The sequence below is a fragment of the Arachis ipaensis genome, chromosome B10, assembly GCF_059453495.1.
Source record: "Arachis ipaensis isolate K30076 ecotype BB chromosome B10, ASM5945349v1, whole genome shotgun sequence".
In the NCBI taxonomy this organism is placed as follows: domain Eukaryota; kingdom Viridiplantae; phylum Streptophyta; class Magnoliopsida; order Fabales; family Fabaceae; genus Arachis; species Arachis ipaensis.
The window spans coordinates 105,366,179-105,380,008 of record NC_142435.1 but is presented as its reverse complement, the minus strand read 5'-3'; the positions used below and the strand labels follow the sequence as shown (position 1 = coordinate 105,380,008).

The window sequence follows — 13,830 nt, the reverse complement described above, 5'->3', positions numbered from 1 at the left end:
GATGACTGCCTGTTGCTACAACAAATGACTGATATATTTTACTCGGTCTGATTCTGACTTCCTCGTTGTTTTCAATGGTATGATGCATAAACATGCTTAGCTCTCTGTGTTGTTTGAGCATCTCTGCTTGATCTGGACAGCAAGGGTGTGAATGATTCAGAACAACTTTAGAAATTATCCAAAAACCAACGTCCTTTAATATATGTACGTAAATCCTGGTTTGACAGATTATTCCAATAGAGGGTTTGTCTTCAGAGTTGGAGATATCTTGGATTTCCACTTCCCCTCTCTACTATATATAATTAGTTGATTTACTTTCATCTCCCTTCCGAGTGGTGTTTCTTATTTTCGTAGAAAAACCGGCAAGTTTGGAATAATCTTTGTAGAACTTTCCAACTTCTTCCAGTATCTTGAAAGTCATACTAATCTTTGAAACAAATTTTTCATCCACAACATACCTAGACTGTAAAATAAACCGAAAATATTGTCATAACATGTGCATTCTGTAATAACCAATGAACTGAAACATGTGCATTTTGTAAATTCAGAAACTCCTGTATTCTATTCATTATCACTTTATTCAATTGCATTCCATTGCATTCAATTTAAAATAATTGAAGAATGAACCAAAAATATTATCAAAGTAAAACCGTTGTATAATACCAAATGAACCGAATATTGTCCATTATATAAATTCAAATTCAGAAACACCTGTGTCTAGAATGAATCAAAAATATTATCAAAACGAAACCATTGTATAATACCAAATGAACAGAAAATTCATAAATAACTGGATTTAGTGATTGCATTCCACTCCATTCAATTCAAAATTGAATAATGCAAATTTTGTCCACTTGATTCAATTCAGAAGAATAATCCAAATTGCTCTTATTCAATTTATTTGAAGTTGAATCATTCATTGTTTTGATATGCTATTGAAATCTAAAAACGAAGAAAAAATTTATAATCTAAAAACGAAGAAGAAAGCGAAGAACATAAAATTGCAAATCGAAGAAGAAAACAAAGAAGAAAATGAAGTTTTATGTTGAAGAAAACGAAGAAGAAAATTAGAGAAATCAGAGCAAAGAAGAACGATGAGAGCTTTACGTTAAGAAGAGAAGCTTTACATTAAGGAAGAAGAACGAAGAGAAGCTTTACGTTGAGAAAGAGAAGCTCTATGTTGAGGAAGAAGCTTTACGTTAAAAGGTGGAGGCGCATGATCCAAAAAAACTTGGTTGACCTGGTTAGGGAAATTACATGGTTGCGGAGCATTATTGTTTTATTATATCATATTTTGAGCTTATTTATAATCTTTTTGAGCCACCTTTTGTACCTTTATTGTCATATGTGGAGTTGTGTATGAAAGTTTTGAATGAATTGACAGACATGCAATTATGCATGAATGAAATAAATATAAGAATGGCAATATGCTACCGAAAGTGGTGCCATTACCACTATAAGAAACATCGTTAAAATCGACGGCCGAATTAATGGCAAAATTGTCGATAATATTAAAAATCGACGACAAAAGCTATTGCTTTTAAACGAGTCAATTTTTTAAAAATCTAATAAAATCATCGGATTGTCGATAAATTTTTAATAAAATTGACAACAATGTGTCAATAATAGAAATTTAGGAGTTTTACCTCTTTAATAAAAGCAACATCCTGACTGTCAATAATATTATCTAACATCGACGAGATATCTGTCGATATTTGATTTATTAAAATTGACAAATTATCCGTCAATTTAATTATTAATATATGGAGAAGGTCATCGTCTATTTTTTATTTTTTTGTCTATTTTAAATTAAAAAAAGACAATAGCGGCGTCAATTTAGTAGTCATTTTTTATTAGTTTTTTTTCCATTTAAAAATAGCAGACAATTAATTATCTTTTCAACTTCCAAAATATTTCGGTTGTGTGTTTTTTCTAGGATTTTGTTTTCCTCCTATTTATGGCAGTTGTTAGTTAGCTGTATTACAGTTCACAACAGAAACAAAAAATTAAATCTGAAAAAGGATAGAGGTTCTTGCTTGGCAAATCTCAATCTGTTTCTTCAAGTCCATGTTTTGATTTTGAAGTTTCTCAACAATTAGAGCTCTTTCTACTGCACTTCACAAAATCCTCTCTGCTTCTAGCAATGTTCACTCTTTCAACTTTGTGAGTCATTTCAAAGCTTTCTTATCTTCCTAAAGTGTTGTAATCTATGAAGCCAAATAGCATGTTACATCATCATCATCATCATCATCATCATCATCATCATCATCATCATCATCATCATCATCATCATCATCATCATCATCAGTAAGTAAAGTTCATATATTAAATTAATTATTTACAAATGCATCCTTGCTAGGAGTTGCATTTTTGTACCTCATTACTGTACATTTTAATCTCAGCTTCAAATAGAACAATGATGCTGTCAATTGGAAGAAAATCATCATCCTTTTGATTTGTATGTACCTTTCTAAGAGTTGCTTCTGCGGTATCTTGTGTAGCCAATGCACATTTCTTTTCATCTGTCAGTTTCTTGAATTCCAGATTCTGCATGGCAATAAATTTAAAAACATGCTCTTAGAAATACTAAACATGATTTCAAACATGAAATAATAGGACCAGACTATACAACACCTTCTATTTGAGATGATCCTCACCTCTCCTCTAGTTTATCAACTTCATTTTTCAACTGGTAGACTCAAAAGAGAATATTCAGTTCTGAGAAGCTCTTATATGTTTTGTAATTATAATGCAACTAAAATACACAGACTAAAAAAGAAATACCTCTTCTATAGCCTTGTTCTTGAGAGCTTCAGTTAACTTGAACGTCTTGATTTGACTTTGGCAAGTGGCCAATGTAAAGATTTTAAAGATTTAAAATAAAAATAGAAATACTTATTTTAAAGATTTTGGCGCTATGTAGGGCCAATAGGTGAAAGAACAAAAATGCCTCTCACCCACTTAAATAAAAACACATGACTCACCCCCATTTCACAAAAATCACATTCATTTCACCAAAGAGAGGGAGAGAGTGACGAGAGAACTTTTGTGTGGTCTAAAAATTTGCGGATAAATCCTCGTTGCAAGTATAGTTTCTAAACCTTCAAAAGTCCTTTCATACAAACGTTTTGGTTGTCACAAGTAACAAACCCCTAAATAAATTGTTAACCGAAGTATTCAAACATCGGGTCGTCTTCTCAAGGAACTGCAGGGAAGTATGTTCTTATTATTGGTTATGGAGATTGTAAATTCGGGGTTTCAAGAATGAGGAACAAATATGACAATTAATTTAAATAGCAATTAATATAAATAAATACTGTAAAGCAAACTTTTGGCAAGGGATGAGAAATTGGAAGTCCAAATTAGTTACCCTTCTCAATAATAAAGAAGATTAAATATTAATTCCACTTAGTTAACCTTTGCTAAAACAAAGGAAAGTCAAGGGATTAATTAGTTTGACCTTCGAATCCTATTTATTTCCTAAGAAAAGATTGAGATTATTGAAAGTCAATTCAATTAGAAAAGATAACAGTTATCAATTATGTTGAGCTAAGATAACTCCTGAGTTACTGATTTCTTAACCAAGACCAAAAGGGAAAAAGTAAATTTGCTGGAATAAAAATATCTTCAGATTGAAAGCAATGGTGACATAAATAAAAGAAAGCAATAATAAACTGAAATACCTCAAATAACATTAATTCAAATAATCTGGAACATAGAAGAATTCATAAATTAAATGGCAAAAGTAAATAATCAACTAAAGTAATGGAATGAATAAAAGTGAAAGGTAAGCTTAAAGTAAAGGAACATTAAACCTGGGATCGAGAGTCACTCCTAAAATTAAGAGAAATCCTAAATTCTAAGAGAGAGAGGAGAGAACCTCTCTCCAAACTAAATCTAAATCATCAGAAGTAACTAAATTGGCGAGCTCTCTTTGAATGGATGCATTCCCTCACTTCATAACCTCTGGTCTATGCCTTCTGGACTTGGATTTGGGCCAAAAAGGGCTTTAGAAATCACTGGGAGCGTTTTCTGCAATTTCTGGTGCGTGGCCTCTGTCACGCGTCCGTGTGGGTCATGCGGTCGCGTCATTCGGAGCTTTTCTTGTCACGCGGTCGCGTTAGTCATGCGGCCGCGTCATATGTGTTTTGCTTAAGGCGCACGGTCGCGTCAGTCATGCGATCGCGTCGCTGTTGATTCGCGCTTGGCATGCGTTCGCGTCACCCATGCGATCGCGTGGATGCCAGTTTCTCCAAAAACTTCGTTTTGTACTTTCCTTCCATTTTTTGTATGTTTCCTTTCCATCCTTTGAGTCATTCCTGCCTTAGAAGATCTGAAACTACTCAACACACTAATCACGGCATCGAATGATAATAAGGGTAATTAAAATAATTAATTTTTTAAGCATAGGAAACATGTTTTTCACATACATCACATAATAAGGAAGGAGAAGTAAAATCATGCAATTAATATGAATAAGTGGGTGAAGGATTGAATAAATCACTCAATTTAAGCACAAAATATATCATAAAATATGGGTTTATCAAAGAGCCACGAGACTTGAGAGAAGAGAAGGAAGAGAACCCTAACACTATTTACACTCAACTTCAATTTCACTTTTCTCTCAAATTGATAGCTCTGATCCATGACCATTTATGTCCACGTGTTCATCTCATCATTCTCTTCAATTCTATCTAACTTTTGCAGTGAGTACTCACGAAAACACTGACCCATTTTCGATTTTTCTCTTATTTTAATGTTTTGGTATATATAGGGTTGAAGTTTGTAATTTTGATACTTTAGGGGAAGCTCAATCTCAACTTCTAGCAGGGTTTTAACCCAAGATTATGTGGTACAAAGTAAGAGAACTCTTTTTCTTTGATTTTCTCCAATTATATGCAAAAACTAGCTTGAAAATGAGTAATATTAATGTAATTAGACTGAATAGAGTTGCTTGATTAATTTGGTGTGGAATTGGGTGCGTCACTTGATTGGAGGAGGATTGGCTAAGGCTTGGTTGCGCTAATTGAAGTTTGGGTTTGATCAGAAAGAAAATTCGAGGAAAATTGGAACCACTGTCAATGAAGAGGGAATGACGCGATCGCCTAGGGCATGCGATCCCGTCGCTGGAAGTTGTGCTAAACGCATGATTCCAGCGTCGTTTTAGCGCAACTCTCTGTCTCCTTTTGGGGTGTTGTGCAATCCATGCGACGCGATCGCGTCGCTCACGCGGTCGTGTGGGATTGGTTGTGTGCAAGTGACGCGATCGCATGGGGCACGCGATCGCGTGGGCATCTTGTGCAAAACGCACAATGGCCGCACGATTCCAGTCTAACTTTCTAGACGTTGGATCTTTATGCCGATTTCCATATCACGCAGCCACATGGATGACGCGGTCGCGTGTGTAGTGTTTTTCGCAATATGACGTGATCGTATGAGTGATGCGGTCGCGTTGTGCACCCTTTTTTTTCTCTTTTCTTAGATTTTTTTTTATGCAGTATGCAGAATGTAATGATTAATATGAATGCGATGCAAAATTCCAGGTTCAATATTATAAAATAAAATAAAACTTGAAAACAAACAAAACGAAATAAAAATTGAAAAATGAACGATCATACCATGGTGGGTTGTCTCCCACCTAGCACTTTTAGTTAAAGTCCTTAAGTTGGACATTGGAGGGGCTTCCTGTTATAGCGGCTGATGTTTAAATTCATCCAAAAATCTCCACCAATGCTTGGAATGCCAATAGCCTCCGGGGTCCCAAACTAGGCATGTAAAGCTCCTGAGCAGCTTCAAACAAATTTTTAGCCTCCCGGAATGACGAATGTCGGAATAGATTCCAGGATCCCAAACTTTGCTTTTAAATCCACCTCCGTCTTGATCTATACTTTTCCATCCGGGCGGTTTAGAAAGTAGATTCTCACCATGGTGACCAAACGTTTTCCGAGATCCATTCAATTGAACATGATACCAATCCGTGCACTTCAAGTTGAAGCGTGGAACCTTATTGAACCCTGTGCACCAGCTCTGAGCACGAGCCATTTCCCTCTTACTCTTAGAGCCGCAGAGAGCTCTAAGCTGGCCATCTGTTTCAAGCAAACCCTATTCAAGTAAAAAAGTAAAGTTAAAGGTTAAGGATTGTACCCACTTGAAGCTTGTATTGGGTGGTAATGGCCTTGGGGTAGGTGTTTCCGGTGGTTCTGTAAGTTCTACTCCCTTGTGCTCTTCTGTGAATTCCTCCACTTCTTTGCAAGGTTCTTCAAATACATCTGTGTCCCGGTCAAAGTCTTCTGTGTCTTCCTCATCACTTGAGTCATAGATTAAAGGTTGAGAGAAATCTACCTCTGCATCATCTTCGTATTCATTTGGGGAAGATTCTTCGATCTCAGAGAATTCACTTGCGGATGCAAGTTCATTACTAAGAGAACTTGACTTGTGACTATCATCATCAAGGGAATTTGTGTCCTGGGTTATTCCGTCTAGTTCTTCATAAACGACTTACCTTGGGGATTGTGCACTGTCCTCCTTAGCATCAACTGTAACGTCCTTGACGGAGTTCTCCTCAGCTCTGAATTCCCATGGAGGTTCAGCGTCTCCTAGATCTTCAACCAACTCTTCTTCTTGCGTAATGACAGCTTATTCTACTTGTTCTAGTACGAATTCATTCTCTGTCTTGTCCACTGGAGTTTCTAGTATTTCCTTCATGCTACGCTCTTTGTTAGATTGTCCACATGGGGCTGTGGTTGGTCCTTGAATGTTCGAACGTCTAGAAGCTAATTGAATTACTACTTGCTCTAGTTGTCGAATGGTTGTTTGAAGTTTATTTACTGTTTCCTTGAGGTGAACCTCTAATTCTCGGGGTGATGGATTTGGACATGATACATAGGAAAGTGGTGGTGCTTGGGAGTGATTGGATTGGAACTGGGGTAAATAGGGATCATATGGTGGCGAATGGTGAAGAGAAGCTTGTGAGTGTGGTGGTTCGAGGTTATGTTGAGAGGATGGTCTATAGGCACGGGATGGGACTTGTTGGTAGTTACAAGGTTATCCACCATATCTATCAGCTGGGTATGCATTGTAGAATGGTCGTTGTCCATGATATCTTGGAGGGTGTTGTTGCCTAAAGGGTTGATTAGATCCTCTTGGCTCCATCCATCCTTGATTGGTCTGACCTTGATGCATATTCCTGTTGTGGCTTCTATTTCCTTCAACAAAGTTAGAACCAAACTCAAAGCGAGAGGGGTGAGAGTTCATAGTAGCAAATAAAATTAAAAAGGAAAAAAAACAGAAATAAATAAAATAGTAAAAGAAAAATATTTATAATAACCAATAATAAGGCACACGTTATTCGATCCCCGGCAACGGCGCCATTTTGACGAGAGAACTTTTGCGTGGTCTAGAAACTTGCGGATAAATCCTCGTTGCAAGTATAGTTTCTAAACCTTCAAAAGTCCTTTCATACAAACGTTTTGGTTGTCACAAGTAACAAACTCCTAAATAAATTGTTAACCAAAGTATTCAAACATCGGGTCGTCTTCTCAAGGAACTGCAGGGAAGTATGTTCTTATTATTGGTTATGGAGATTGTAAATTCGGGGTTTCAAGAATGAGGAACAAATATGACAAATAATTTAAATAGTAATTAAAATAAATAAATACTGTAAAGCAAACTTTTGGCAAGGGATGAGAAATTGGAAGTCCAAATTAGTTACCCTTCTCAATAATAAAGAAGATTGAATCTTAATTCCACTTAGTTAACCTTTGCTAAAACAAAGGAAAGTCAAGGGATTAATTAGTTTGACCTTCGAATCCTATTTATTTCCTAAGAAAAGATTGGGATTATTGAAAGTCAATTCAATTAGCAAAGATAACAGTTATCAATTATGTTGAGCTAAGATAACTCCTGAGTTACTGATTTCTTAACCAAGACCAAAAGGGAAAAAGTAAATTTGCTGGAATAAAAATGTCTTCAGATTTAAAGCAATGGTGACATAAATAAAAGAAAGCAATAATAAACTAAAATACCTCAAATAACATTAATTCAAATAATCTGGAACATAGAAGAATTCATAAATTAAATGGCAAAAGTAAATAATCAACTAAAGTAAGGGAATGAATAAAAGTGAAAGGGAAGCTTAAAGTAAAGGAACATTAAACCTGGGATCGAGAGTCACTCCTAAAATTAAGAGAAATCCTAAATCCTAAGAGAGAGAGAGGAGAGAACCTCTCTCCAAACTAAATCTAAATCATCAGAAGTAACTAAATTGGCGAGCTCTCTTTGAATGGATGCATTCCCTCACTTCATAACATGTGGTCTATCCCTTCTGGACTTGGATTTAGGCCAAAAAGGGCTTTAGAAATCACTGAGAGCATTTTCTGCAATTTCTGGTGCGTGGCCTCTGTCACGCGTTCGCGTGGGTCACGCGGTCGCGTTATTTGGAGCTTTTCTTGTCACGCGGTCGTGTCAGTCTTGCGGCCGCGTCATATGTGTTTTGCTTAAGGCGCGCGGTCGCGTCAGTCATGCGGCCACGTCGCTGTTGATTCGCGCTTGGCATGTGTCCGCGTTGCCCATGCGATCGCGTGGATGCCAGTTTCTCCAAAAACTCCGTTTTGTGCTTTCCTTCCATTTTTTGTATGTTTTCTTTCCATCCTTTGAGTCATTCCTGCCTTAGAAGATCTAAAACTACTCAACACACTAATCACGGCATCGAATGATAATAAGGGTAATTAAAATAATTAATTTTTTAAGCATAGGAAACATGTTTTTCACATACATCACATAATAAGGAAGGAGAAGTAAAATCATGCAATTAATATGAATAAGTGGGTGAAGGATTGAATAAATCACTCAATTTAAGCACAAAATATATCATAAAATATGGGTTTATCAAAGAGCCACGAGACTTGAGAGAAGAGAAGGAAGAGAACCCTAACACTATTTACACTCAACTTCAATTTCACTTTTCTCTCAAATTGGTAGCTCTGATCCATGACCATTTATGTCCACGTGTTCATCTCATCATTCTCTTCAATTCTATCTAACTTTTGCAGTGAGTACTCACGAAAACACTGACCCATTTTCGATTTTTCTCTTATTTTAATGTTTTGGTATATATAGGGTTGAAGTTTGTAATTTTGATACTTTAGGGGAAGCTCAATCTCAACTTCTAGCAGGGTTTTAACCCAAGATTACGTGGTACAAAGTAAGAGAACTCTTTTCCTTTGATTTTCTCCAATTATATGCAAAAACTAGCTTGAAAATGAGTAATATTAATGTAATTAGACTGAATAGAGTTGCTTGATTAATTTGGTGCGGAATTGGGTGCGTCACTTGATTGGAGGAGGATTGGCTAAGGCTTGGTTGCGCTAATTGAAGTTTGGGTTTGATCAGAAAGAAAATTTGAGGAAAATTGGAACCACTGTCAATGAAGGTAAGGATTTTGGTTTCAAGTAAACACTATATAATGCTACATGAAAACCAAGGCTTGACCCTATGATATTGTTGAATAATTTATGTTGTTGATTGATAATGGTTTAGTTGCATAAATTGAGTGAATTTGTGGTTTGATTGATTATGGATGATTTAGTATGATTGTGTGATTTGATTGACTATTGATGGTTGAAGGATAATTGTGCTAGAGGCTGTGATTAGGTAAGTTACACCCATATTAAATAAGTTTTTGGGTCAGAGGCTCTAATTTGTGATGACACGTCATTTTAAGCAATTTTTAAGTTCTTTTCTATTTTGTTTCCTTAGGTTTTAATCAAATTTATTGTGTTTTCCAATAAAATTTAATAAATAATCAAATATTTGGAGTTGGGATGGTGTTTTTATATTTTCAGGGATTTTTGGCTCAAAAACTAGCAAGAATCAAAGCTTTTTCACAAAGAAAACACAAAGGCAGCAAAAGCATGGCCCAAGGAATAGAGGCGTGCCCTAAGGAATTAAAGTTAGGCACGCTTGGTAGACAAAGATGAACGCCTAGCGGACCAGCTCCACACCTGGTGGAACAGCTCTACGCCCGGCGGCCTTCCCTTACGCCCGGTGGATGGTCTTCACACCTGGCGGCTTCCCTCTTCACAACTCTTGCACGCCCGGCGGTCTAGGCCCCATGCCCGGCGGATATGCCTCTCAAAAAGTGAATATTCAGCTTTTTTCCCAATTTTCTCTAATACAAGCTCAGCTTAAACATAGTTACAACCTCAAGATGCAACAATTAAGGTCCAAGCTTAATTATCTACATCATTAGAATTCTTAACCACATTCATAACATTGAATACCCTAGAAGATTAGTTATTAGTTCTTTCTAGAAACAAAAGAGATTTGGTTGTTAGGATTTAATTTGAAGTATTATTTTTGAATTTGTAATTGAAGTCAGTAAGTAGCCATCTTATCTTTCTCTCTGAGAGATAAGATTAGGATAGCTTGAATTTCAATTCTAAAATTTAGGATATAAATAAGTGAACTTCATTCACAGAGGGGGAGATTCTGTTCCTCAGCATAGTTTTTTTCTTGTTTTGCTTTCACTTTTTCAAGGGTAACTAATCCTTTGTCAAAGAGTTAGGAGCTCTGTTCATATTTTCTATGGGTTATTAATCTATGTTTATTTTATTTTGAAGTCTTGCATTAATTTATTTCATGATTGAGTTTCATTCTTTATTTGGATTAGTGGTATCGAAAGGTATGCTAATCCCTTTTGAATTCTTTAATTATAATTGGAAATTTTGATATTTGAATTAAAGCTTGAAAACTCTTTCACATGACTCTTTAAATTCAGCTAGGAATAGTGGTTCAATTAGCGTGTGACACATATATGATTTTCAATCACTCTAATATTGAATAAGTGACATAATTCATATTAGAATAACTTTTGAAAATTGTATTTTTCTTCTAAAGATTTAATCAGATAGGACTAGCTTGAATATGTGACATGTAATTCGACTTAAGGACTACTTTTAAATCTTATTAGAAAACTAAATCAGTTTTTGTACTTAATCTCTTGATTAATTAATTGACGACTAATTAATGCTTGATAAATTGGGGAACCAAGGAATTGGAAATTGGTTACTAAAGATTGGTCGTGAAGGATCTTTTGCAAACTTCAAGATAAGTAAACAAGGTTTGATTTCTCTAAGAGCATAAACATCTCCAAAGCCCTTAACTTTCACTATCATTATCTTCTCTCAAATCAACATTCAAGTTCTCTGTCCGTAAGCATTCAAGCATTCAAAAGTTCCAAGTTCTCAGGAAGACACAATCTTGCCCTCTCCAAACCGGGTTCTTTTAATCTAGTTAGGTATTTAATATGATATTTGCTTTCTCAATCCTTTAATTCTCGTGGAAACAATATCCACTCACCGTGTATTACTTGAGCGATCTGATGTACTTGCCGGTATCCATGAGCTTCAATTTTCGCTCATCAAGTTTTTCGCGTCGTTGCCGGAGATTAATTGAGATTGACAAACATAATGTCCGGTTAAATCCTAACTTAGATCCTGTTTACTTTGTTTTTTTTTATTTACATTAGTTTCTTTATTTTCTTTATTCTGTTCCGCATTACCCTTTTTTCCTTTTAATTTCTTTTGATTTTCTTTACTTCTATTTTCTTTTTCGTTTCTTTTATCCTCTTTATTTTTTTCCTTCTTCACGTTTTTTTTTCTTTTTTTATTCTACACTCTTTTTCTATTTATCTTATTTATTTTGTCTAATCCTTTTCTAAAATTAGATCCTGTTTTATTTTCTTTCATTTTCTTTGCATTTCTTTAGTTGGTTTAAATTCCTTCTTCTATAATTTTCTATATACCGCGAGGTACGTTTGATCTTATTTTATTATTGTCTCGCATGCAAGAAAGAGGAGACCCCACACCTCCTTTCCAGTATGATCCGAAGATAAAGTTAACTCTATTTCGATTAAAAAAGATGGTAAGAGCCAGGAGGCAAGAAGAAGAGAGAATCACAGATGATCAAAACAATGCAAGAAGAACCCTTGGAGACTATAACATACCCACCTCTGACAGCTGTGGAGACAACATAGTAAGGCCCACATTTCAAGCAAATAACTTCGAATTAAAACCTTCACTCGTCTAATTAGTACAAAGGGACCAATTTGGAGGTGATCCTTAAGAGGATTTGAACTTCCATATAGCAAACTTTTTGCAGTTGTGTGACACTGTGAAAAGTAATGTAGTTAGCCCCGAAGCTATCCGGCTAAAATTATTTCCCTTCTCTCTGAGGGATAGAGCCATAAAATGGCTCCAATCGCAACCCTTGGGCAGCATCACTTAATGGGAGAATCTAGTTATCAAATTCCTAACTAAATACTTTCCACCCCAAAAGCTGGCTTGAATAAAGAATGAGATCAATTCATTCTTCCAAACAGAGGGTGAGTTACTCTATGAAGCTTGGAAGAGGTACAAGAAGATGCTTAGAAGATGTCCACATCATGCTGATGGAGGAAAAATGTCGGTAAAGATTTTCACAAAAATATCACGTTGCAAGTATAGTTCTAAACCGACAATTAACCCTTAATCAATGTTTAGATTATTTGTCACAAATACAAACCCAATAAAATTAACCGAAGTATTCAAACCTCGAGTCGTCTCTCAAGAAATTGCAGGGAAGTGTATTTATTATTGGTTATGAAAAAGCATATTTTTTTGTTTTGTAATAAGAAACAAGAAAGTAAAATAGCGAGAAAATAAACTAATAACTAAGAAGGCTCTTAGCCAGGATTGAGAATTAGAAGTCCTATCCTTATTATCATCATCAATTGTGATGGTAAATATGAATTGCCTTCACTTAGTTCATCTCTAACCAATGGAGGAAGGTCAAGTGCAAACAATTAACTTGAGTTCACAAGTCCTAGTCAACTCACAGTGAGAGACTAGCTTTGGTGAAGTTCAAGCTAACCAACAATCTCCAATTACCATTTAACAAAAGATTTTTGATAACTCAAGAGTATCTAAATAATCAATCTAAGTCAAGAACATAAAAATCTAAATTCAAATCCACCCAAGCATTTTATCAAACACTTGGAAGGCGCAAAATAAAAGCATAGAAAAGTAATAAGAGAATGTAAAATCTAAGACCAACAATTGCAAGGAATCAATAATAACAAATGAAGAAAGAAGAAATAAACATGAAATACCTCAAATTGTATTAAAAAGGAAATTGAATCTAACATGAAGAGTTCATAAATTAAATTTGGAAAGTAAAGACGTCAACAAGAGAAATTAAACTAAGATGCTAGAATAATAGAATGTAGAAGAAAAACTAAATTAAAACAAGATGGAAATCTGAAATGGAGAAGAAATAAAACTAAAAATCTTAAAACCTAGAGAGAGGAGAGAGTCTCTCTCTCCAGAAAACCTACATCTAAACCTAAAAATTGTGTGAATGAATAGTGAATGATTCCTCTTCCAGCTTCACTCTGCAGCCTCTAATCTGTATTTTCGGGCTTGAGACTGTCAAAAGCAGCCCAGAAATCGCCCCCACCAAATTTTGTAAATCGCAGCACGTGATGCTCGTCAGGCGTACGCGTCAACCACGCATACGCGTTGCTGAACGAAATCCTAGTCACGCGTGCGCGTCATCCACGCGTACGTGTCGCTTCTCTGCTACACCAGTCACGCGTACGCGTCATCCACGCATGCGCGTCGCTACCAGATTCTAAAATCCTTGATTTCTTGTGTTCCTTCCACTTTTACATGCTTCTTTTCCATCCTCTAAGCCATTCCTGCCCTATAAACCCTGAAAACACTTAACAAACATATCACGGCATCGAATGGTAATAAGAGAGGATTAAAATTAGCAAATTTAAGGCCAAAGAAG

General features: G+C 35.7%; 1 non-coding gene across 1 annotated transcript; it reads right to left on the bottom strand.

Annotated features, from left to right (window-relative positions):
• Nucleotides 1–12,342: 12,342 nt before the first annotated feature.
• On the bottom strand, nucleotides 12,343–12,449 carry LOC148581181 (small nucleolar RNA R71). The gene has a single exon (XR_015896786.1). It is a non-coding gene; the product is annotated as a small nucleolar RNA R71 (small nucleolar RNA).
• Nucleotides 12,450–13,830: the final 1,381 nt, after the last annotated feature.